The 21,147-nt window shown below is 46.5% G+C and overlaps 7 non-coding genes and 1 pseudogene across 7 annotated transcripts; all 8 read left to right on the top strand.

Moving 5' to 3' along the window:
- Positions 1-1,223: 1,223 nt before the first annotated feature.
- LOC147103920 (5S ribosomal RNA) lies at positions 1,224-1,342 on the top strand. The gene has a single exon (XR_015072421.1). It is a non-coding gene; the product is annotated as a 5S ribosomal RNA (ribosomal RNA).
- A 2,398-nt stretch (positions 1,343-3,740) lies between these two features.
- LOC147103919 (5S ribosomal RNA) lies at positions 3,741-3,859 on the top strand. The gene has a single exon (XR_015072610.1). It is a non-coding gene; the product is annotated as a 5S ribosomal RNA (ribosomal RNA).
- A 2,431-nt stretch (positions 3,860-6,290) lies between these two features.
- LOC147103918 (5S ribosomal RNA) lies at positions 6,291-6,409 on the top strand (annotated as a pseudogene).
- Positions 6,410-8,832: 2,423 nt separating this feature from the next.
- LOC147103917 (5S ribosomal RNA) lies at positions 8,833-8,951 on the top strand. The gene has a single exon (XR_015072591.1). It is a non-coding gene; the product is annotated as a 5S ribosomal RNA (ribosomal RNA).
- A 2,431-nt stretch (positions 8,952-11,382) lies between these two features.
- Positions 11,383-11,501, top strand: LOC147103916 (5S ribosomal RNA). Its single transcript, XR_015072676.1, has one exon. It is a non-coding gene; the product is annotated as a 5S ribosomal RNA (ribosomal RNA).
- A 2,429-nt stretch (positions 11,502-13,930) lies between these two features.
- Positions 13,931-14,049, top strand: LOC147103915 (5S ribosomal RNA). Its single transcript, XR_015072675.1, has one exon. It is a non-coding gene; the product is annotated as a 5S ribosomal RNA (ribosomal RNA).
- Positions 14,050-16,472: 2,423 nt separating this feature from the next.
- On the top strand, positions 16,473-16,591 carry LOC147103914 (5S ribosomal RNA). Its single transcript, XR_015072581.1, has one exon. It is a non-coding gene; the product is annotated as a 5S ribosomal RNA (ribosomal RNA).
- A 2,435-nt stretch (positions 16,592-19,026) lies between these two features.
- LOC147103913 (5S ribosomal RNA) lies at positions 19,027-19,145 on the top strand. The gene has a single exon (XR_015072580.1). It is a non-coding gene; the product is annotated as a 5S ribosomal RNA (ribosomal RNA).
- The last annotated feature ends 2,002 nt before the right edge of the window (positions 19,146-21,147 follow it).

Raw genomic sequence — 21,147 nt, 5'->3', positions numbered from 1 at the left:
AAGGCAAGTATCCCGTATGCCTGCTTAACCACTTTATCTACCTGTCCTGCTACCTTCAGGGATCTGTGGACATGCACTCCAAGGTCCCGCTGATCCTCTGCATTTCTCAGTGTCCTACCATTTATTGTGTATTCCAACTGAATTCCATTTGCCACTGTTCTGCCCACTAGACGAGTCCATTGATATCTTCCTGCAGTCTACAGCATTCTGTTTCATTATTAACCACACGGCCAATTTTTGTATCATCTGCAAACTTCTTAATCATACTTCCTACATTCAAATCCAAATCATTGATATATACCAGAAAAAGCAAAGGGCCCAGTACTGAGTCGGTGCAGGCTCGATGGGCCGAAATGGCCTCTATCTGCACTGTGGGGTTTCTGTGATTCTGTGAGCCCTGCGGAACCCCACTGGAAACAGCCTTCCGGTCACAAAAACACCCTTGTTTCCTGCCTCTGAGCCAATTTTGGATCCAACTTGCCACTTTGCCTTGGATCCCATGGGCTTTTACTTTCGTGACCAATCTGGCATGCGGGACCTTATCAAAAGCCTTGCTAAAATCCATATAGACTACATCAAAGGCACTACCCTCATCGACCCTCCTTGTTACCTCCTCGAAAAATTGAATTGCATTAGTCAGACACGACCTTCCGTTAAGAAATCCATGCTGACTGTCCCTGATTAATCCGTGTCTTTCTAAATGAAGATTTCTCCTGTCCCTCAGAACTTTTTCCAATAATTTTCCCACCACCGAGGTTAGGCTGACTGGCCTGTAATTATGCGGTCTATCCCTCTCTCCCTTTTGAAAGAACGGTAGCACGTTAGCAGTCCTCCAGTGGTCGGGCACCACACCTGTAGCCAGAGAGGATTGTAAAATGATGGTGAGAGCCTGTGCTATTTGGTGTCTTACTTCTCTTAAGAGTGTGGGATAGATTTGATGCGGGCCTGGGTATTTGTCCAGTTTGAAAGATGCTACAGCCCTTAAGACTTGGTGTTTGAGCATGTTTATTTGATGTAATATTTGAATAGAAGGCAATGAAGGGTTGGGCTTGTAGTTTGTTTGTGTGGGAGGCAGAGCAGCAAGAAGAGGTGGAGGGGGGGTGGGGGGTTGCGGGAGGAGTAAAATTTGTAAATGTAAATTGAGTGTTGAATACTTGTATGAATGCGTAGAAGAGAAAAAAATGGGCGACAGCTTTAAGTAAAGAGAAAGCCAGCTAGCATATGCCTACGGCCATACTAGTCTGAATGCGCCCGATCTCGTCTGATCTCGGAAGCTAAGCAGAGTCAGGCCTGGTTAGTACTTGGATGGGAGACCGCCTGGGAATACCAGGTGCAGTAGGCTTTTGCTGCCGCCACAGGCTGCTCAACGTTTTGCACACACACGCGCACACACTGCTCTTAATCAATCAACATCCTTTTTGCTGCTCTCTCTCTCTCTCTCGCTTTCCTTTGACCATTTCTTCGCTGCACATTCTCCTGCTGCTACACAAATGCAAGGGGCTCCAGACACAGGGCCAAAATAAGCAGAAGAAGAAAATAAGATAGCCAAAATACACACACTGGCGGAGGGCCACCAGGACACAGCAGCAGAGAGGTGAGACAAGGTGCATAGAAAACTCGGAGGGACAAACAGCAACAGAACAAAGAAGAATGTAGAAAGAGCAGCAGTTAAATTCAGGAAAAAAGCAAAGCCAACTAGCATGCTGTTGAAATGCATGTGTGTTAATGCGAGGAGCGTTACAAATAAGATTGACGAGTTGCAGGCGCAAGTTGCCACATGGGGTTATGCAATAGTAGCCATAACGGAGACCTGGCTTCAAAATGGGCGGAATTGGAAACTAAACAATCCTGGCTACAATGTAATAACATTTGTAGAAGTCGTGTGGGCAGATGTCACATGATCAGGCAGAATCATAGAAATTTACAGCACAGAAGGAGGCCATTCGGCCCATCTTGTCCGTGCCAGCCGACAAAGAGCAATCCACCCAAATCCCACTTTACAGCACTTGGTCCGTAGCCTTGTAGGTTACGGCAGTTCAAGTGCATATCCAAGTACTTTTTAAACGTGATGAGGGTTTCTGCCTCTACCACCCTTTCAGGCAGTGCATTCCAGACCCCCACCATTCACTGGGTGAAAAAATGTCTCCTCAAATTCCCTGTAAACCTCCTACCAATTACTTGAAATCTATTATTGACCCTTCTGCTAAGGGAAATAGGTCCTTCCTATCCACTCTATCTCGGCCCCTCATAATTTTACACACCTCAATTAGGTCTCACCTCAGCCTCCTGTGTTCCAAAGAAAACAACCCCAGCCTATCCAATCTTTCCTCATAACTAAAATTCCCCAGCCCAGGCAACATCCTCGGAAATCTCCTCTGCACCTTCTCTAGTGCAATCGCATCCTTCTTGTAATGTGGTGACCAGAACTGCACGCGGCACTCTAGCTGCGGCCTAACTAGTGTTTTATACAGTTGAAGCATAACCTCCCCGCTCTTATATTCTACGCCTCGGCTAATAAAGGCAAGTATCCCGTATGCCTGCTTAACCACTTTATCTACCTGTCCTGCTACCTTCAGGGATCTGTGGACATGCACTCCAAGGTCCCGCTGATCCTCTGCATTTCTCAGTGTCCTACCATTTATTGTGTATTCCAACTGAATTCCATTTGCCACTGTTCTGCCCACTAGACGAGTCCATTGATATCTTCCTGCAGTCTACAGCATTCTGTTTCATTATTAACCACACGGCCAATTTTTGTATCATCTGCAAACTTCTTAATCATACTTCCTACATTCAAATCCAAATCATTGATATATACCAGAAAAAGCAAAGGGCCCAGTACTGAGTCGGTGCAGGCTCGATGGGCCGAAATGGCCTCTATCTGCACTGTGGGGTTTCTGTGATTCTGTGAGCCCTGCGGAACCCCACTGGAAACAGCCTTCCGGTCACAAAAACACCCTTGTTTCCTGCCTCTGAGCCAATTTTGGATCCAACTTGCCACTTTGCCTTGGATCCCATGGGCTTTTACTTTCGTGACCAATCTGGCATGCGGGACCTTATCAAAAGCCTTGCTAAAATCCATATAGACTACATCAAAGGCACTACCCTCATCGACCCTCCTTGTTACCTCCTCGAAAAATTGAATTGCATTAGTCAGACACGACCTTCCGTTAAGAAATCCATGCTGACTGTCCCTGATTAATCCGTGTCTTTCTAAATGAAGATTTCTCCTGTCCCTCAGAACTTTTTCCAATAATTTTCCCACCACCGAGGTTAGGCTGACTGGCCTGTAATTATGCGGTCTATCCCTCTCTCCCTTTTGAAAGAACGGTAGCACGTTAGCAGTCCTCCAGTGGTCGGGCACCACACCTGTAGCCAGAGAGGATTGTAAAATGATGGTGAGAGCCTGTGCTATTTGGTGTCTTACTTCTCTTAAGAGTGTGGGATAGATTTGATGCGGGCCTGGGTATTTGTCCAGTTTGAAAGATGCTACAGCCCTTAAGACTTGGTGTTTGAGCATGTTTATTTGATGTAATATTTGAATAGAAGGCAATGAAGGGTTGGGCTTGTAGTTTGTTTGTGTGGGAGGCAGAGCAGCAAGAAGAGGTGGAGGGGGGGTGGGGGGTTGCGGGAGGAGTAAAATTTGTAAATGTAAATTGAGTGTTGAATACTTGTATGAATGCGTAGAAGAGAAAAAAATGGGCGACAGCTTTAAGTAAAGAGAAAGCCAGCTAGCATATGCCTACGGCCATACTAGTCTGAATGTGCCCGATCTCGTCTGATCTCGGAAGCTAAGCAGAGTCAGGCCTGGTTAGTACTTGGATGGGAGACCGCCTGGGAATACCAGGTGCAGTAGGCTTTTGCTGCCGCCACAGGCTGCTCAACGTTTTGCACACACACGCGCACACACTGCTCTTAATCAATCAACATCCTTTTTGCTGCTCTCTCTCTCTCTCTCTCTCTGTCTCTCTCTCTCGCTTTCCTTTGACCATTTCTTCGCTGCACATTCTCCTGCTGCTACACAAATGCAAGGGGCTCCAGACACAGGGCCGAAATAAGCAGAAGAAGAAAATAAGATAGCCAAAATACACACACTGGCGGAGGGCCACCAGGACACAGCAGCAGAGAGGAGAGACAAGGTGCATAGAAAACTCGGAGGGACAAACAGCAACAGAACAAAGAAGAATGTAGAAAGAGCAGCAGTTAAATTCAGGAAAAAAGCAAAGCCAACTAGCATGCTGTTGAAATGCATGTGTGTTAATGCGAGGAGCGTTACAAATGAGATTGACGAGTTGCAGGCGCAAGTTGCCACATGGGGTTATGCAATAGTAGCCATAACGGAGACCTGGCTTCAAAATGGGCGGAATTGGAAACTAAACAATCCTGGCTACAATGTAATAACATTTGTAGAAGTCGTGTGGGCAGATGTCACATGATCAGGCAGAATCATAGAAATTTACAGCACAGAAGGAGGCCATTCGGCCCATCTTGTCCGTGCCAGCCGACAAAGAGCAATCCACCCAAATCCCACTTTACAGCACTTGGTCCGTAGCCTTGTAGGTTACGGCAGTTCAAGTGCATATCCAAGTACTTTTTAAACGTGATGAGGGTTTCTGCCTCTACCACCCTTTCAGGCAGTGCATTCCAGACCCCCACCATTCACTGGGTGAAAAAATGTCTCCTCAAATTCCCTGTAAACCTCCTACCAATTACTTGAAATCTATTATTGACCCTTCTGCTAAGGGAAATAGGTCCTTCCTATCCACTCTATCTCGGCCCCTCATAATTTTACACACCTCAATTAGGTCTCGCCTCAGCCTCCTGTGTTCCAAAGAAAACAACCCCAGCCTATCCAATCTTTCCTCATAACTAAAATTCCCCAGCCCAGGCAACATCCTCGGAAATCTCCTCTGCACCTTCTCTAGTGCAATCGCATCCTTCTTGTAATGTGGTGACCAGAACTGCACGCGGCACTCTAGCTGCGGCCTAACTAGTGTTTTATACAGTTGAAGCATAACCTCCCCGCTCTTATATTCTACGCCTCGGCTAATAAAGGCAAGTATCCCGTATGCCTGCTTAACCACTTTATCTACCTGTCCTGCTACCTTCAGGGATCTGTGGACATGCACTCCAAGGTCCCGCTGATCCTCTGCATTTCTCAGTGTCCTACCATTTATTGTGTATTCCAACTGAATTCCATTTGCCACTGTTCTGCCCACTAGACGAGTCCATTGATATCTTCCTGCAGTCTACAGCATTCTGTTTCATTATTAACCACACGGCCAATTTTTGTATCATCTGCAAACTTCTTAATCATACTTCCTACATTCAAATCCAAATCATTGATATATACCAGAAAAAGCAAAGGGCCCAGTACTGAGTCGGTGCAGGCTCGATGGGCCGAAATGGCCTCTATCTGCACTGTGGGGTTTCTGTGATTCTGTGAGCCCTGCGGAACCCCACTGGAAACAGCCTTCCGGTCACAAAAACACCCTTCGACCATTACCCTTTGTTTCCTGCCTCTGAGCCAATTTTGGATCCAACTTGCCACTTTGCCTTGGATCCCATGGGCTTTTACTTTCGTGACCAATCTGGCATGCGGGACCTTATCAAAAGCCTTGCTAAAATCCATATAGACTACATCAAAGGCACTACCCTCATCGACCCTCCTTGTTACCTCCTCGAAAAATTGAATTGCGTTAGTCAGACACGACCTTCCGTTAAGAAATCCATGCTGACTGTCCCTGATTAATCCGTGTCTTTCTAAATGAAGATTTCTCCTGTCCCTCAGAACTTTTTCCAATAATTTTCCCACCACCGAGGTTAGGCTGACTGTCCTGTAATTATGCGGTCTATCCCTCTCTCCCTTTTGAAAGAGCGGTAGCACGTTAGCAGTCCTCCAGTGGTCGGGCACCACACCTGTAGCCAGAGAGGATTGTAAAATGATGGTGAGAGCCTGTGCTATTTGGTGTCTTACTTCTCTTAAGAGTGTGGGATAGATTTGATGCGGGCCTGGGTATTTGTCCAGTTTGAAAGATGCTACAGCCCTTAAGACTTGGTGTTTGAGCATGTTTATTTGATGTAATATTTGAATAGAAGGCAATGAAGGGTTGGGCTTGTAGTTTGTTTGTGTGGGAGGCAGAGCAGCAAGAAGAGGTGGAGGGGGGGTGGGGGGTTGCGGGAGGAGTAAAATTTGTAAATGTAAATTGAGTGTTGAATACTTGTATGAATGCGTAGAAGAGAAAAAAATGGGCGACAGCTTTAAGTAAAGAGAAAGCCAGCTAGCATATGCCTACGGCCATACTAGTCTGAATGCGCCCGATCTCGTCTGATCTCGGAAGCTAAGCAGCGTCAGGCCTGGTTAGTACTTGGATGGGAGACTGCCTGGGAATACCGGGTGCAGTAGGCTTTTGCTGCCGCCACAGGCTGCTCAACGTTTTGCACACACACGCGCACACACTGCTCTTAATCAATCAACATCCTTTTTGCTGCTCTCTCTCTCTCTGTCTCTCTCTCTCGCTTTCCTTTGACCATTTCTTCGCTGCACATTCTCCTGCTGCTACACAAATGCAAGGGGCTCCAGACACAGGGCCGAAATAAGCAGAAGAAGAAAATAAGATAGCCAAAATACACACACTGGCGGAGGGCCACCAGGACACAGCAGCAGAGAGGAGAGACAAGGTGCATAGAAAACTCGGAGGGACAAACAGCAACAGAACAAAGAAGAATGTAGAAAGAGCAGCAGTTAAATTCAGGAAAAAAGCAAAGCCAACTAGCATGCTGTTGAAATGCATGTGTGTTAATGCGAGGAGTGTTACAAATAAGATTGACGAGTTGCAGGCGCAAGTTGCCACATGGGGTTAGGCAATAGTAGCCATAACGGAGACCTGGCTTCAAAATGGGCGGAATTGGAAACTAAACAATCCTGGCTACAATGTAATAACATTTGTAGAAGTCGTGTGGGCAGATGTCACATGATCAGGCAGAATCATAGAAATTTACAGCACAGAAGGAGGCCATTCGGCCCATCTTGTCCGTGCCAGCCGACAAAGAGCAATCCACCCAAATCCCACTTTACAGCACTTGGTCCGTAGCCTTGTAGGTTACGGCAGTTCAAGTGCATATCCAAGTACTTTTTAAACGTGATGAGGGTTTCTGCCTCTACCACCCTTTCAGGCAGTGCATTCCAGACCCCCACCATTCACTGGGTGAAAAAATGTCTCCTCAAATTCCCTGTAAACCTCCTACCAATTACTTGAAATCTATTATTGACCCTTCTGCTAAGGGAAATAGGTCCTTCCTATCCACTCTATCTCGGCCCCTCATAATTTTACACACCTCAATTAGGTCTCGCCTCAGCCTCCTGTATTCCAAAGAAAACAACCCCAGCCTATCCAATCTTTCCTCATAGCTAAAATTCCCCAGCCCAGGCAACATCCTCGGAAATCTCCTCTGCACCTTCTCTAGTGCAATCGCATCCTTCTTGTAATGTGGTGACCAGAACTGCACGCGGCACTCTAGCTGCGGCCTAACTAGTGTTTTATACAGTTGAAGCATAACCTCCCCGCTCTTATATTCTACGCCTCGGCTAATAAAGGCAAGTATCCCGTATGCCTGCTTAACCACTTTATCTACCTGTCCTGCTACCTTCAGGGATCTGTGGACATGCACTCCAAGGTCCCGCTGATCCTCTGCATTTCTCAGTGTCCTACCATTTATTGTGTATTCCAACTGAATTCCATTTGCCACTGTTCTGCCCACTAGACGAGTCCATTGATATCTTCCTGCAGTCTACAGCATTCTGTTTCATTATTAACCACACGGCCAATTTTTGTATCATCTGCAAACTTCTTAATCATACTTCCTACATTCAAATCCAAATCATTGATATATACCAGAAAAAGCAAAGGGCCCAGTACTGAGTCGGTGCAGGCTCGATGGGCCGAAATGGCCTCTATCTGCACTGTGGGGTTTCTGTGATTCTGTGAGCCCTGCGGAACCCCACTGGAAACAGCCTTCCGGTCACAAAAACACCCTTCGACCATTACCCTTTGTTTCCTGCCTCTGAGCCAATTTTGGATCCAACTTGCCACTTTGCCTTGGATCCCATGGGCTTTTACTTTCGTGACCAATCTGGCATGCGGGACCTTATCAAAAGCCTTGCTAAAATCCATATAGACTACATCAAAGGCACTACCCTCATCGACCCTCCTTGTTACCTCCTCGAAAAATTGAATTGCGTTAGTCAGACACGACCTTCCGTTAAGAAATCCATGCTGACTGTCCCTGATTAATCCGTGTCTTTCTAAATGAAGATTTCTCCTGTCCCTCAGAACTTTTTCCAATAATTTTCCCACCACCGAGGTTAGGCTGACTGGCCTGTAATTATGCGGTCTATCCCTCTCTCCCTTTTGAAAGAACGGTAGCACGTTAGCAGTCCTCCAGTGGTCGGGCACCACACCTGTAGCCAGAGAGGATTGTAAAATGATGGTGAGAGCCTGTGCTATTTGGTGTCTTACTTCTCTTAAGAGTGTGGGATAGATTTGATGCGGGCCTGGGTATTTGTCCAGTTTGAAAGATGCTACAGCCCTTAAGACTTGGTGTTTGAGCATGTTTATTTGATGTAATATTTGAATAGAAGGCAATGAAGGGTTGGGCTTGTAGTTTGTTTGTGTGGGAGGCAGAGCAGCAAGAAGAGGTGGAGGGGGGGTGGGGGGTTGCGGGAGGAGTAAAATTTGTAAATGTAAATTGAGTGTTGAATACTTGTATGAATGCGTAGAAGAGAAAAAAATGGGCGACAGCTTTAAGTAAAGAGAAAGCCAGCTTGCATATGCCTACGGCCATACTAGTCTGAATGCGCCCGATCTCGTCTGATCTCGGCAGCTAAGCAGAGTCAGGCCTGGTTAGTACTTGGATGGGAGACCGCCTGGGAATACCAGGTGCAGTAGGCTTTTGCTGCCGCCACAGGCTGCTCAACGTTTTGCACACACACGCGCACACACTGCTCTTAATCAATCAACATCCTTTTTGCTGCTCTCTCTCTCTCTCTCTCTCTGTCTCTCTCTCTCGCTTTCCTTTGACCATTTCTTCGCTGCACATTCTCCTGCTGCTACACAAATGCAAGGGGCTCCAGACACAGGGCCGAAATAAGCAGAAGAAGAAAATAAGATAGCCAAAATACACACACTGGCGGAGGGCCACCAGGACACAGCAGCAGAGAGGAGAGACAAGGTGCATAGAAAACTCGGAGGGACAAACAGCAACAGAACAAAGAAGAATGTCGAAAGAGCAGCAGTTAAATTCAGGAAAAAAGCAAAGCCAACTAGCATGCTGTTGAAATGCATGTGTGTTAATGCGAGGAGCGTTACAAATAAGATTGACGAGTTGCAGGCGCAAGTTGCCACATGGGGTTATGCAATAGTAGCTATAACGGAGACCTGGCTTCAAAATGGGCGGAATTGGAAACTAAACAATCCTGGCTACAATGTAATAACATTTGTAGAAGTCGTGTGGGCAGATGTCACATGATCAGGCAGAATCATAGAAATTTACAGCACAGAAGGAGGCCATTCGGCCCATCTTGTCCGTGCCAGCCGACAAAGAGCAATCCACCCAAATCCCACTTTACAGCACTTGGTCCGTAGCCTTGTAGGTTACGGCAGTTCAAGTGCATATCCAAGTACTTTTTAAACGTGATGAGGGTTTCTGCCTCTACCACCCTTTCAGGCAGTGCATTCCAGACCCCCACCATTCACTGGGTGAAAAAATGTCTCCTCAAATTCCCTGTAAACCTCCTACCAATTACTTGAAATCTATTATTGACCCTTCTGCTAAGGGAAATAGGTCCTTCCTATCCACTCTATCTCGGCCCCTCATAATTTTACACACCTCAATTAGGTCTCGCCTCAGCCTCCTGTGTTCCAAAGAAAACAACCCCAGCCTATCCAATCTTTCCTCATAACTAAAATTCCCCAGCCCAGGCAACATCCTCGGAAATCTCCTCTGCACCTTCTCTAGTGCAATCGCATCCTTCTTGTAATGTGGTGACCAGAACTGCACGCGGCACTCTAGCTGCGGCCTAACTAGTGTTTTATACAGTTGAAGCATAACCTCCCCGCTCTTATATTCTACGCCTCGGCTAATAAAGGCAAGTATCCCGTATGCCTGCTTAACCACTTTATCTACCTGTCCTGCTACCTTCAGGGATCTGTGGACATGCACTCCAAGGTCCCGCTGATCCTCTGCATTTCTCAGTGTCCTACCATTTATTGTGTATTCCAACTGAATTCCATTTGCCACTGTTCTGCCCACTAGACGAGTCCATTGATATCTTCCTGCAGTCTACAGCATTCTGTTTCATTATTAACCACACGGCCAATTTTTGTATCATCTGCAAACTTCTTAATCATACTTCCTACATTCAAATCCAAATCATTGATATATACCAGAAAAAGCAAAGGGCCCAGTACTGAGTCGGTGCAGGCTCGATGGGCCGAAATGGCCTCTATCTGCACTGTGGGGTTTCTGTGATTCTCTGAGCCCTGCGGAACCCCACTGGAAACAGCCTTCCGGTCACAAAAACACCCTTCGACCATTACCCTTTGTTTCCTGCCTCTGAGCCAATTTTGGATCCAACTTGCCACTTTGCCTTGGATCCCATGGGCTTTTACTTTCGTGACCAATCTGGCATGCGGGACCTTATCAAAAGCCTTGCTAAAATCCATATAGACTACATCAAAGGCACTACCCTCATCGACCCTCCTTGTTACCTCCTCGAAAAATTGAATTGCGTTAGTCAGACACGACCTTCCGTTAAGAAATCCATGCTGACTGTCCCTGATTAATCCGTGTCTTTCTAAATGAAGATTTCTCCTGTCCCTCAGAACTTTTTCCAATAATTTTCCCACCACCGAGGTTAGGCTGACTGGCCTGTAATTATGCGGTCTATCCCTCTCTCCCTTTTGAAAGAACGGTAGCACGTTAGCAGTCCTCCAGTGGTCGGGCACCACACCTGTAGCCAGAGAGGATTGTAAAATGATGGTGAGAGCCTGTGCTATTTGGTGTCTTACTTCTCTTAAGAGTGTGGGATAGATTTGATGCGGGCCTGGGTATTTGTCCAGTTTGAAAGATGCTACAGCCCTTAAGACTTGGTGTTTGAGCATGTTTATTTGATGTAATATTTGAATAGAAGGCAATGAAGGGTTGGGCTTGTAGTTTGTTTGTGTGGGAGGCAGAGCAGCAAGAAGAGGTGGAGGGGGGGTGGGGGGTTGCGGGAGGAGTAAAATTTGTAAATGTAAATTGAGTGTTGAATACTTGTATGAATGCGTAGAAGAGAAAAAAATGGGCGACAGCTTTAAGTAAAGAGAAAGCCAGCTAGCATATGCCTACGGCCATACTAGTCTGAATGCGCCCGATCTCGTCTGATCTCGGAAGCTAAGCAGAGTCAGGCCTGGTTAGTACTTGGATGGGAGACTGCCTGGGAATACCAGGTGCAGTAGGCTTTTGCTGCCGCCACAGGCTGCTCAACGTTTTGCACACACACGCGCACACACTGCTCTTAATCAATCAACATCCTTTTTGCTGCTCTCTCTCTCTCTCTCTCTGTCTCTCTCTCTCGCTTTCCTTTGACCATTTCTTCGCTGCACATTCTCCTGCTGCTACACAAATGCAAGGGGCTCCAGACACAGGGCCGAAATAAGCAGAAGAAGAAAATAAGATAGCCAAAATACACACACTGGCGGAGGGCCACCAGGACACAGCAGCAGAGAGGAGAGACAAGGTGCATAGAAAACTCGGAGGGACAAACAGCAACAGAACAAAGAAGAATGTAGAAAGAGCAGCAGTTAAATTCAGGAAAAAAGCAAAGCCAACTAGCATGCTGTTGAAATGCATGTGTGTTAATGCGAGGAGCGTTACAAATGAGATTGACGAGTTGCAGGCGCAAGTTGCCACATGGGGTTATGCAATAGTAGCCATAACGGAGACCTGGCTTCAAAATGGGCGGAATTGGAAACTAAACAATCCTGGCTACAATGTAATAACATTTGTAGAAGTCGTGTGGGCAGATGTCACATGATCAGGCAGAATCATAGAAATTTACAGCACAGAAGGAGGCCATTCGGCCCATCTTGTCCGTGCCAGCCGACAAAGAGCAATCCACCCAAATCCCACTTTACAGCACTTGGTCCGTAGCCTTGTAGGTTACGGCAGTTCAAGTGCATATCCAAGTACTTTTTAAACGTGATGAGGGTTTCTGCCTCTACCACCCTTTCAGGCAGTGCATTCCAGACCCCCACCATTCACTGGGTGAAAAAATGTCTCCTCAAATTCCCTGTAAACCTCCTACCAATTACTTGAAATCTATTATTGACCCTTCTGCTAAGGGAAATAGGTCCTTCCTATCCACTCTATCTCGGCCCCTCATAATTTTACACACCTCAATTAGGTCTCGCCTCAGCCTCCTGTGTTCCAAAGAAAACAACCCCAGCCTATCCAATCTTTCCTCATAACTAAAATTCCCCAGCCCAGGCAACATCCTCGGAAATCTCCTCTGCACCTTCTCTAGTGCAATCGCATCCTTCTTGTAATGTGGTGACCAGAACTGCACGCGGCACTCTAGCTGCGGCCTAACTAGTGTTTTATACAGTTGAAGCATAACCTCCCCGCTCTTATATTCTACGCCTCGGCTAATAAAGGCAAGTATCCCGTATGCCTGCTTAACCACTTTATCTACCTGTCCTGCTACCTTCAGGGATCTGTGGACATGCACTCCAAGGTCCCGCTGATCCTCTGCATTTCTCAGTGTCCTACCATTTATTGTGTATTCCAACTGAATTCCATTTGCCACTGTTCTGCCCACTAGACGAGTCCATTGATATCTTCCTGCAGTCTACAGCATTCTGTTTCATTATTAACCACACGGCCAATTTTTGTATCATCTGCAAACTTCTTAATCATACTTCCTACATTCAAATCCAAATCATTGATATATACCAGAAAAAGCAAAGGGCCCAGTACTGAGTCGGTGCAGGCTCGATGGGCCGAAATGGCCTCTATCTGCACTGTGGGGTTTCTGTGATTCTCTGAGCCCTGCGGAACCCCACTGGAAACAGCCTTCCGGTCACAAAAACACCCTTCGACCATTACCCTTTGTTTCCTGCCTCTGAGCCAATTTTGGATCCAACTTGCCACTTTGCCTTGGATCCCATGGGCTTTTACTTTCGTGACCAATCTGGCATGCGGGACCTTATCAAAAGCCTTGCTAAAATCCATATAGACTACATCAAAGGCACTACCCTCATCGACCCTCCTTGTTACCTCCTCGAAAAATTGAATTGCGTTAGTCAGACACGACCTTCCGTTAAGAAATCCATGCTGACTGTCCCTGATTAATCCGTGTCTTTCTAAATGAAGATTTCTCCTGTCCCTCAGAACTTTTTCCAATAATTTTCCCACCACCGAGGTTAGGCTGACTGGCCTGTAATTATGCGGTCTATCCCTCTCTCCCTTTTGAAAGAGCGGTAGCACGTTAGCAGTCCTCCAGTGGTCGGGCACCACACCTGTAGCCAGAGAGGATTGTAAAATGATGGTGAGAGCCTGTGCTATTTGGTGTCTTACTTCTCTTAAGAGTGTGGGATAGATTTGATGCGGGCCTGGGTATTTGTCCAGTTTGAAAGATGCTACAGCCCTTAAGACTTGGTGTTTGAGCATGTTTATTTGATGTAATATTTGAATAGAAGGCAATGAAGGGTTGGGCTTGTAGTTTGTTTGTGTGGGAGGCAGAGCAGCAAGAAGAGGTGGAGGGGGGGTGGGGGGTTGCGGGAGGAGTAAAATTTGTAAATGTAAATTGAGTGTTGAATACTTGTATGAATGCGTAGAAGAGAAAAAAATGGGCGACAGCTTTAAGTAAAGAGAAAGCCAGCTAGCATATGCCTACGGCCATACTAGTCTGAATGCGCCCGATCTCGTCTGATCTCGGAAGCTAAGCAGAGTCAGGCCTGGTTAGTACTTGGATGGGAGACTGCCTGGGAATACCAGGTGCAGTAGGCTTTTGCTGCCGCCACAGGCTGCTCAACGTTTTGCACACACACGCGCACACACTGCTCTTAATCAATCAACATCCTTTTTGCTGCTCTCTCTCTCTCTCTCTCTCTCTCTCGCTTTCCTTTGACCATTTCTTCGCTGCACATTCTCCTGCTGCTACACAAATGCAAGGGGCTCCAGACACAGGGCCGAAATAAGCAGAAGAAGAAAATAAGATAGCCAAAATACACACACTGGCGGAGGGCCACCAGGACACAGCAGCAGAGAGGAGAGACAAGGTGCATAGAAAACTCGGAGGGACAAACAGCAACAGAACAAAGAAGAATGTAGAAAGAGCAGCAGTTAAATTCAGGAAAAAAGCAAAGCCAACTAGCATGCTGTTGAAATGCATGTGTGTTAATGCGAGGAGCGTTACAAATAAGATTGACGAGTTGCAGGCGCAAGTTGCCACATGGGGTTAGGCAATAGTAGCCATAACGGAGACCTGGCTTCAAAATGGGCGGAATTGGAAACTAAACAATCCTGGCTACAATGTAATAACATTTGTAGAAGTCGTGTGGGCAGATGTCACATGATCAGGCAGAATCATAGAAATTTACAGCACAGAAGGAGGCCATTCGGCCCATCTTGTCCGTGCCAGCCGACAAAGAGCAATCCACCCAAATCCCACTTTACAGCACTTGGTCCGTAGCCTTGTAGGTTACGGCAGTTCAAGTGCATATCCAAGTACTTTTTAAACGTGATGAGGGTTTCTGCCTCTACCACCCTTTCAGGCAGTGCATTCCAGACCCCCACCATTCACTGGGTGAAAAAATGTCTCCTCAAATTCCCTGTAAACCTCCTACCAATTACTTGAAATCTATTATTGACCCTTCTGCTAAGGGAAATAGGTCCTTCCTATCCACTCTATCTCGGCCCCTCATAATTTTACACACCTCAATTAGGTCTCGCCTCAGCCTCCTGTATTCCAAAGAAAACAACCCCAGCCTATCCAATCTTTCCTCATAGCTAAAATTCCCCAGCCCAGGCAACATCCTCGGAAATCTCCTCTGCACCTTCTCTAGTGCAATCGCATCCTTCTTGTAATGTGGTGACCAGAACTGCACGCGGCACTCTAGCTGCGGCCTAACTAGTGTTTTATACAGTTGAAGCATAACCTCCCCGCTCTTATATTCTACGCCTCGGCTAATAAAGGCAAGTATCCCGTATGCCTGCTTAACCACTTTATCTACCTGTCCTGCTACCTTCAGGGATCTGTGGACATGCACTCCAAGGTCCCGCTGATCCTCTGCATTTCTCAGTGTCCTACCATTTATTGTGTATTCCAACTGAATTCCATTTGCCACTGTTCTGCCCACTAGACGAGTCCATTGATATCTTCCTGCAGTCTACAGCATTCTGTTTCATTATTAACCACACGGCCAATTTTTGTATCATCTGCAAACTTCTTAATCATACTTCCTACATTCAAATCCAAATCATTGATATATACCAGAAAAAGCAAAGGGCCCAGTACTGAGTCGGTGCAGGCTCGATGGGCCGAAATGGCCTCTATCTGCACTGTGGGGTTTCTGTGATTCTGTGAGCCCTGCGGAACCCCACTGGAAACAGCCTTCCGGTCACAAAAACACCCTTCGACCATTACCCTTTGTTTCCTGCCTCTGAGCCAATTTTGGATCCAACTTGCCACTTTGCCTTGGATCCCATGGGCTTTTACTTTCGTGACCAATCTGGCATGCGGGACCTTATCAAAAGCCTTGCTAAAATCCATATAGACTACATCAAAGGCACTACCCTCATCGACCCTCCTTGTTACCTCCTCGAAAAATTGAATTGCGTTAGTCAGACACGACCTTCCGTTAAGAAATCCACGCTGACTGTCCCTGATTAATCCGTGTCTTTCTAAATGAAGATTTCTCCTGTCCCTCAGAACTTTTTCCAATAATTTTCCCACCACCGAGGTTAGGCTGACTGGCCTGTAATTATGCGGTCTATCCCTCTCTCCCTTTTGAAAGAACGGTAGCACGTTAGCAGTCCTCCAGTGGTCGGGCACCACACCTGTAGCCAGAGAGGATTGTAAAATGATGGTGAGAGCCTGTGCTATTTGGTGTCTTACTTCTCTTAAGAGTGTGGGATAGATTTGATGCGGGCCTGGGTATTTGTCCAGTTTGAAAGATACTACAGCCCTTAAGACTTGGTGTTTGAGCATGTTTATTTGATGTAATATTTGAATAGAAGGCAATGAAGGGTTGGGCTTGTAGTTTGTTTGTGTGGGAGGCAGAGCAGCAAGAAGAGGTGGAGGGGGGGTGGGGGGTTGCGGGAGGAGTAAAATTTGTAAATGTAAATTGAGTGTTGAATACTTGTATGAATGCGTAGAAGAGAAAAAAATGGGCGACAGCTTTAAGTAAAGAGAAAGCCAGCTAGCATATGCCTACGGCCATACTAGTCTGAATGCGCCCGATCTCGTCTGATCTCGGAAGCTAAGCAGAGTCAGGCCTGGTTAGTACTTGGATGGGAGACCGCCTGGGAATACCGGGTGCAGTAGGCTTTTGCTGCCGCCACAGGCTGCTCAACGTTTTGCACACACACGCGCACACACTGCTCTTAATCAATCAACATCCTTTTTGCTGCTCTCTCTCTCTCTCTCTCTCTCTCTGTCTCTCTCTCTCGCTTTCCTTTGACCATTTCTTCGCTGCACATTCTCCTGCTGCTACACAAATGCAAGGGGCTCCAGACACAGGGCCGAAATAAGCAGAAGAAGAAAATAAGATAGCCAAAATACACACACTGGCGGAGGGCCACCAGGACACAGCAGCAGAGAGGAGAGACAAGGTGCATAGAAAACTCGGAGGGACAAACAGCAACAGAACAAAGAAGAATGTAGAAAGAGCAGCAGTTAAATTCAGGAAAAAAGCAAAGCCAACTAGCATGCTGTTGAAATGCATGTGTGTTAATGCGAGGAGTGTTACAAATAAGATTGACGAGTTGCAGGCGCAAGTTGCCACATGGGGTTATGCAATAGTAGCTATAACGGAGACCTGGCTTCAAAATGGGCGGAATTGGAAACTAAACAATCCTGGCTACAATGTAATAACATTTGTAGAAGTCGTGTGGGCAGATGTCACATGATCAGGCAGAATCATAGAAATTTACAGCACAGAAGGAGGCCATTCGGCCCATCTTGTCCGTGCCAGCCGACAAAGAGCAATCCACCCAAATCCCACTTTACAGCACTTGGTCCGTAGCCTTGTAGGTTACGGCAGTTCAAGTGCATATCCAAGTACTTTTTAAACGTGATGAGGGTTTCTGCCTCTACCACCCTTTCAGGCAGTGCATTCCAGACCCCCACCATTCACTGGGTGAAAAAATGTCTCCTCAAATTCCCTGTAAACCTCCTACCAATTACTTGAAATCTATTATTGACCCTTCTGCTAAGGGAAATAGGTCCTTCCTATCCACTCTATCTCGGCCCCTCATAATTTTACACACCTCAATTAGGTCTCGCCTCAGCCTCCTGTGTTCCAAAGAAAACAACCCCAGCCTATCCAATCTTTCCTCATAACTAAAATTCCCCAGCCCAGGCAACATCCTCGGAAATCTCCTCTGCACCTTCTCTAGTGCAATCGCATCCTTCTTGTAATGTGGTGACCAGAACTGCACGCGGCACTCTAGCTGCGGCCTAACTAGTGTTTTATACAGTTGAAGCATAACCTCCCCGCTCTTATATTCTACGCCTCGGCTAATAAAGGCAAGTATCCCGTATGCCTGCTTAACCACTTTATCTACCTGTCCTGCTACCTTCAGGGATCTGTGGACATGCACTCCAAGGTCCCGCTGATCCTCTGCATTTCTCAGTGTCCTACCATTTATTGTGTATTCCAACTGAATTCCATTTGCCACTGTTCTGCCCACTAGACGAGTCCATTGATATCTTCCTGCAGTCTACAGCATTCTGTTTCATTATTAACCACACGGCCAATTTTTGTATCATCTGCAAACTTCTTAATCATACTTCCTACATTCAAATCCAAATCATTGATATATACCAGAAAAAGCAAAGGGCCCAGTACTGAGTCGGTGCAGGCTCGATGGGCCGAAATGGCCTCTATCTGCACTGTGGGGTTTCTGTGATTCTGTGAGCCCTGCGGAACCCCACTGGAAACAGCCTTCCGGTCACAAAAACACCCTTCGACCATTACCCTTTGTTTCCTGCCTCTGAGCCAATTTTGGATCCAACTTGCCACTTTGCCTTGGATCCCATGGGCTTTTACTTTCGTGACCAATCTGGCATGCGGGACCTTATCAAAAGCCTTGCTAAAATCCATATAGACTACATCAAAGGCACTACCCTCATCGACCCTCCTTGTTACCTCCTCGAAAAATTGAATTGCGTTAGTCAGACACGACCTTCCGTTAAGAAATCCATGCTGACTGTCCCTGATTAATCCGTGTCTTTCTAAATGAAGATTTCTCCTGTCCCTCAGAACTTTTTCCAATAATTTTCCCACCACCGAGGTTAGGCTGACTGGCCTGTAATTATGCGGTCTATCCCTCTCTCCCTTTTGAAAGAACGGTAGCACGTTAGCAGTCCTCCAGTGGTCGGGCACCACACCTGTAGCCAGAGAGGATTGTAAAATGATGGTGAGAGCCTGTGCTATTTGGTGTCTTACTTCTCTTAAGAGTGTGGGATAGATTTGATGCGGGCCTGGGTATTTGTCCAGTTTGAAAGATACTACAGCCCTTAAGACTTGGTGTTTGAGCATGTTTATTTGATGTAATATTTGAATAGAAGGCAATGAAGGGTTGGGCTTGTAGTTTGTTTGTGTGGGAGGCAGAGCAGCAAGAAGAGGTGGAGGGGGGGTGGGGGGTTGCGGGAGGAGTAAAATTTGTAAATGTAAATTGAGTGTTGAATACTTGTATGAATGCGTAGAAGAGAAAAAAATGGGCGACAGCTTTAAGTAAAGAGAAAGCCAGCTAGCATATGCCTACGGCCATACTAGTCTGAATGCGCCCGATCTCGTCTGATCTCGGAAGCTAAGCAGAGTCAGGCCTGGTTAGTACTTGGATGGGAGACCGCCTGGGAATACCGGGTGCAGTAGGCTTTTGCTGCCGCCACAGGCTGCTCAACGTTTTGCACACACACGCGCACACACTGCTCTTAATCAATCAACATCCTTTTTGCTGCTCTCTCTATCTCTCTCTGTCTCTCTCTCTCGCTTTCCTTTGACCATTTCTTCGCTGCACATTCTCCTGCTGCTACACAAATGCAAGGGGCTCCAGACACAGGGCCGAAATAAGCAGAAGAAGAAAATAAGATAGCCAAAATACACACACTGGCGGAGGGCCACCAGGACACAGCAGCAGAGAGGAGAGACAAGGTGCATAGAAAACTCGGAGGGACAAACAGCAACAGAACAAAGAAGAATGTAGAAAGAGCAGCAGTTAAATTCAGGAAAAAAGCAAAGCCAACTAGCATGCTGTTGAAATGCATGTGTGTTAATGCGAGGAGTGTTACAAATAAGATTGACGAGTTGCAGGCGCAAGTTGCCACATGGGGTTATGCAATAGTAGCCATAACGGAGACCTGGCTTCAAAATGGGCGGAATTGGAAACTAAACAATCCTGGCTACAATGTAATAACATTTGTAGAAGTCGTGTGGGCAGATGTCACATGATCAGGCAGAATCATAGAAATTTACAGCACAGAAGGAGGCCATTCGGCCCATCTTGTCCGTGCCAGCCGACAAAGAGCAATCCACCCAAATCCCACTTTACAGCACTTGGTCCGTAGCCTTGTTGGTTACGGCAGTTCAAGTGCATATCCAAGTACTTTTTAAACGTGATGAGGGTTTCTGCCTCTACCACCCTTTCAGGCAGTGCATTCCAGACCCCCACCATTCACTGGGTGAAAAAATGTCTCCTCAAATTCCCTGTAAACCTCCTACCAATTACTTGAAATCTATTATTGACCCTTCTGCTAAGGGAAATAGGTCCTTCCTATCCACTCTATCTCGGCCCCTCATAATTTTACACACCTCAATTAGGTCTCGCCTCAGCCTCCTGTGTTCCAAAGAAAACAACCCCAGCCTATCCAATCTTTCCTCATAACTAAAATTCCCCAGCCCAGGCAACATCCTCGGAAATCTCCTCTGCACCTTCTCTAGTGCAATCGCATCCTTCTTGTAATGTGGTGACCAGAACTGCACGCGGCACTCTAGCTGCGGCCTAACTAGTGTTTTATACAGTTGAAGCATAACCTCCCCGCTCTTATATTCTACGCCTCGGCTAATAAAGGCAAGTATCCCGTATGCCTGCTTAACCACTTTATCTACCTGTCCTGCTACCTTCAGGGATCTGTGGACATGCACTCCAAGGTCCCGCTGATCCTCTGCATTTCTCAGTGTCCTACCATTTATTGTGTATTCCAACTGAATTCCATTTGCCACTGTTCTGCCCACTAGACGAGTCCATTGATATCTTCCTGCAGTCTACAGCATTCTGTTTCATTATTAACCACACGGCCAATTTTTGTATCATCTGCAAACTTCTTAATCATACTTCCTACATTCAAATCCAAATCATTGATATATACCAGAAAAAGCAAAGGGCCCAGTACTGAGTCGGTGCAGGCTCGATGGGCCGAAATGGCCTCTATCTGCACTGTGGGGTTTCTGTGATTCTGTGAGCCCTGCGGAACCCCACTGGAAACAGCCTTCCGGTCACAAAAACACCCTTCGACCATTACCCTTTGTTTCCTGTCTCTGAGCCAATTTTGGATCCAACTTGCCACTTTGCCTTGGATCCCATGGGCTTTTACTTTCGTGACCAATCTGGCATGCGGGACCTTATCAAAAGCCTTGCTAAAATCCATATAGACTACATCAAAGGCACTACCCTCATCGACCCTCCTTGTTACCTCCTCGAAAAATTGAATTGCGTTAGTCAGACACGACCTTCCGTTAAGAAATCCATGCTGACTGTCCCTGATTAATCCGTGTCTTTCTAAATGAAGATTTCTCCTGTCCCTCAGAACTTTTTCCAATAATTTTCCCACCACCGAGGTTAGGCTGACTGGCCTGTAATTATGCGGTCTATCCCTCTCTC

This window comes from Somniosus microcephalus, chromosome 19 (assembly GCF_052327205.1).
Source record: "Somniosus microcephalus isolate GS21.2 chromosome 19, FLI_Smic_1.0, whole genome shotgun sequence".
Classification (NCBI taxonomy): Eukaryota; Metazoa; Chordata; class Chondrichthyes; order Squaliformes; family Somniosidae; genus Somniosus; species Somniosus microcephalus.
This window is presented reverse-complemented; position numbering and strand designations above follow the sequence as displayed.